The sequence below is a fragment of the Triticum aestivum genome, chromosome 7D (assembly GCF_018294505.1).
Source record: "Triticum aestivum cultivar Chinese Spring chromosome 7D, IWGSC CS RefSeq v2.1, whole genome shotgun sequence".
Lineage (NCBI taxonomy): Eukaryota > Viridiplantae > Streptophyta > Magnoliopsida > Poales > Poaceae > Triticum > Triticum aestivum.
The window spans coordinates 233,418,639-233,423,595 of record NC_057814.1 but is presented as its reverse complement, the minus strand read 5'-3'; positions in this window follow the sequence as shown (position 1 = coordinate 233,423,595).

Sequence of the window (4,957 nt, the reverse complement as noted above, 5' to 3'; positions counted from 1 at the left end):
CAAAACAAAAGCACTTCTTCTTTGTTCTAAAATCTTCCGTATCAGAATTGCCCAAATGTTTTTCTACATGATTTGCCATTATTTGTTTTTTACTTTATGCCTTACAACGCACAATACCATGAATCTTAAAATAGATTAGCTTTCTTATAAAAACTAGATGATTTTGAATCAAATGAACTATAAGAATTAAACGAACATCTACATCAATGCATATATGACTCAAAGCATACATGCTATAATGTGGTATTTATTCATAATTTGGTTGCCAAATCTCATGCGTGCAATGCACGTGTACCTTACTAGTCTAAATGGTGTTTGTGTGTGTGTTGTGCTTGTTAAACACATTGTACGTAGTATATCATACATGGTTTAGATTCCGAACATCTAGCTAGAGCATACATGTACTATGATTTGAATTCAACATAAAATGGATACATATATTTGAATTTGAGATCGTATGTACATGTAGTTCGTATTTATATAGGAATTTACTTCTCCTATATTCATGTCTTGTGTTGTGAAGATAATATTTAGATGGTTGTATAACTAACCCGAGTACAATCCCATTCAAACAGGGAAAATGTACTCAAATTTAGTCCATATGCTAGACAACACACATTGTTTTTTTATTGTTGAGGAAAGTGCAAATTGTTTTGGTACTGTACACATTATGTTTGTTATCCCGATTTTTCTAGTTTTTTTTGTTGTATTTGAATGCATTTCTAGTAATATAGTAAAACGGGACATGGCTCTCTCTAGTGATGAGGTGCGAATTGTCTTTTTTTGGTACACGTTAAGCTTGTTCTCCCGAAATTTCAAGCCGCGCCTTGTTATGCCGAAATTTCAAGCTAGCGTCTCTGTCTATCGTGGTGCGAAACTCCCGCCTCTTCAACCCGTGCCTTGTTTTCCCAAAATATTTAAGATATATCTTTGTCTCGTTGTGCTCCGACAACTCCCTCCATCTCAACCCGCGCCTTGCTATTCCAAAATTACAACGCGCGCAAAAGCTCCCGCCTCCTGTGAAATCCCGACACGCGAAATGCCCGTGATACCCCTGAACCGAAAGAACCGCCTGGCACAAATCGGTGGGGGTACTTTTGTAACTTACCCCACATTTCAGACAAGCGCGCCCCTAAGCCATGGTTCCCCACTCCCGTCCCATCCGCCCACCCATTCGTACACTGAGGCCGCGAAAACCCGCGAAGCCCCACACCCTCCTCCGTCCGCCACCCAGCCGGAGCCTCTTCCCTGATGATGTCGTCCACAGCAACACCTCGACGTCCCTCATCCACCGTACCGGATGAGGATCCGTCGTCGATCTCGTCGTCCCGCCGGTTCAGCCACCCCGTCCTCCACCTCCAAGGAGCTGCCCCGATGTTCCCCTCGTCTTTTGCGCCACCTCCATTCCCACACCACCGTCTTCACATGCACCACTGGAAGAGCATCATCATCACCGTTTCCTTGGATGAAGCTGAGGCCTAATCGGTGCCACCAAAGAGGTTGTACACTAATCGCCTCATTTTCTTCTTGATTCCATCTCACGGTGCTGCCGGCGCTCGGTCCCGAGCCGACACGGCGCGGCTCCATCCACGGCAGCGTCGCCGGCCACTTCCTCCACGGCGTCGCTCCCTCGGCGGTGACGTCCACATCAGTAGGAGCTGCTGCTGCTTTAGCTCTCACTCGCGCTGCTGCTTTGCTCTTGATCTCGGTCCCCTGCTTGGTCTGCTCTTGCTATTGCACTTGCTCTTGCTCGCGTTGCTGCTCTTGCGCTTGCTCTTGCTTGCGATGTTGCTCCGATTTAGCTACACTTCAGTCGCAACGGGGAGGGGGGCTCGCCGGAGAGGTACCCCAGTATCTATCTTAGGGTTCAAGGTGGGAGCGGTGGTCACCGGCGGTGGTGGGGCGATGGCGTTGGGATCGCCAGAGAAAAAGCTCGGCACGGGGGGCCTAGAGGGATGGTCGGGGCAGCGGCGGACCGGCGGTGGGGAGTGGTTTCGGGGCGGGCACCGCCGGCCGCGGGCGGCGGGGGGCGACTGTTTGGCCGGTGGTGGCTGGCGGCTTAGGGTAGCCTCACCTGATGCTGCTACACGACCAGCTGCTCCGGCTCTCGCACGCGTTGCTGCTGCTGCTACTGCTTTTCTGCTAATAGTGCGTTCAGTTTCGACAGTAAAATTCAGTTTCGAGAGTGTCGGGGATATACCCCGCGGCGTAAACCGGCCGGAAGTATAACCCGGCCGGACTTGGCGGTTTACTTGAGACCCGGCTGAGACTTAACGATTCACTGGCGACCCGTTTGGACCTGGCGGTTTATGATTCATTGGTAATCCGGCAGGCGGGTCAGAGGAGCGACAAGACCCGGTGGCCCAACGGGCGGTTCATGAAGGCCGGTTCATACTATGGTGGGCCGGTTTAAGAGGAAAGGCGCGAGGAATATTTGTTTTACAAGGAGTTAAGACCTGGACTTGTATCCGGTTTGTATTAGAGATAGACTAGTCCTAATCCTAATAGGACTCCACATGTAACCTGCCCCTTCAACATATATAAGGAGGGGCAGGGCTCCCCAAAGAGGGACAAGCAAGAAGAAACAATTTCTAGGGCTAGAGACAACTAGGAGAGCCGGATTGCGGTGACTCCCTCGTGATGATAATGAGACCTAGCCACAAACAGCATGCAGGGCTATTACCGGATGATGTTTCCCGGGGCCCGAAGCTGTCTAAACCCTTGTCTTGTGCGTTCATCCGCCCTGCGTCTCTCATCCCAATCAACCCCTTTCAAGCTACCACAAAGATGTGCTGGCCTCCCGACTAAGTCCTCACCCTAGGACATCTGCCGTGACAATTCCACGACAGTTGGCGCCCACCATGGGGCCTGCACACAGTGGTGTTGAGTTCTTGGAGGGATCTTTCACCGGGATCGAGAAGTTTGCAATTTTCCGTGGCTGTCCCACGTCTCGAGAAATTTCATGGGATTCGATCCGGGCGAGTTATGGTTTTACAAGGTCGGCCGGGTCAAGACTGTCCCGCGGATTGCCGGGTCAAGGCTGCCTGCACGTCCCTGGATCGAGATCAACTGCTACTGCTACTGGTGTCGACGTGGATTGCCTCCGCAGTATCTTGCCTCGCCGACTGCCGGCCTCCACAGCGGCTGCTTCTGCTGCGGCCTCCCTGAATCGCCGCAACGGCCTCGTCAAACCGGACGTCAATATACAGTCAAACTAATGAACAAAAGGGAAAAGGGGTCTACAACCCGGAGAAAAATACAACCGCGATTCGGATTCGCCGCCGCGGGATTTCATCTGGCTCGTTCCGTGAGTGGTTCGGCCGGCCTGTCAACCCGCCGTCAAAATCGCCCCTGTCTTGGTCACATCGGCCCCGCATCTGCTGGATTGGGCCTCTGCCACGACTTCTGCCCGCTGTTGACCTGCGCTGGCCTCGGTCACCTTGGCCTTGCTTCTCGGCTATCAAACCGCCTCACTGTTGCGAATTCGCCCGCGGAGAGCCGCCGCTGTCGATTTGCCTCGCGGCAGCCGTCAAACCGCCCTGCGAGTTTTAGCCTCGGCGAACTGTCCTGCTTCTGCTGGATTCCTCGCCCATGTACCGGCCGTTTCCTGTATTCGGTCAAGTCACACCAACCACAGCTGGGAGGAAAACACGGACGAGAATCAGTCAACCGGCCACGTCAGCTGAAGCCAAATCGGTCTTTTCTTCTTGTCAAAATTATGATTGGTGCATGTGTACAAGAAAAAATACTAGTAGAAGGAAAGAATGACTACGTGAGTCTCGTCCGTGGTTATCAAAGAAAGGGATACATCAAGGGAGATGACAACAAGTAGGACTTGGTCCCGGTCTCCGCTTCAGGTCTTCACTTTCGAGCTGCCTGTCGTCGAACCGTCACCGGATCTCCGCTTCTGCTCGCCTGACGCCTCTGAGCCGCCGCAGTGGCCACATCAGCTGCCGGATTGGCTCCGTGTCTGAAACGTTCTCCTCGCGGATCGCCGAGCCATACAAGCTGGAGCTGCCGCGGGCCACTACCGCTGCTGCCTTTTTTCTACGACTGCAAGCCGTCATCTCTCCGGTGTCTGAAGCGCTGTAGCCATGCCGAGGCCGTGACCCGCTAGACCCGTGAGCCGCTAGCCAGCCTCCGCTTCAACAACAGCAGCGCCGAGCCGCTTCCGACTGCGCCTGCGTCAACCCGTTGCCGGTTCGGCCGCGCCTCGCCTCCTCTGGGTCGCCATCAACGACCCGCGGCCGCGTCCAACCCGTCACCGATTCGCCCGCGCCTCTCCAACCCGTCGCCGGTTCAGCCCCGCCTCGCCTCCTCTGGGTCGTTATCACCGGCCCACAGCCACCTTAAACCGCCATCACCGGCGCGCCGAGCGGCAGTCGCCTGAGCGCTCCGCCTTCATTGCCTGCCTCACCCTCAATCCGCCATCGCTGCGAGCCGCTTGTTGTCTCGTCTACGAGCCTCGCCGCTTTAGCCGCCTCTGCTGCGGCTGGCCTTGCACTGCCTGTGAGCCGTGATGTATCTTAAACCGAGAAGATTTGGAAAGGATTGAGTCATTGCTGCTACTACAATTGCGGAAATCAGTCAAGAACTAGTAGTTGCATGTTTTTACGAGATCTGTTTGACTTTGGAATAGTACTGCAACCTACTAGTACGTGAGCTCTAATCAGTGCAAGTTGGACTGATGAACTCCTATTCATCACGTGAAGACACAAGAAGTATCAAGGGGAGATTCCAGCGCAACATTATTGAACAAGCCGGTTGTTTTCTTCGTCGGGGTTATGATGAGTAATACCACCTTCTCTGCGCTGAGTTGCCCACGCCACCCGAACTGCGGTCATTGCCAAGTCGCTGTTGTAGCGTCACTTGTCGCTCGCGCCTGAGTCGCCTGATGCCTTCACCGTTATAAGGCGCCCTGGCCGGAGAGTGGTCTTTTCAGATTGCTGTCGCCGAG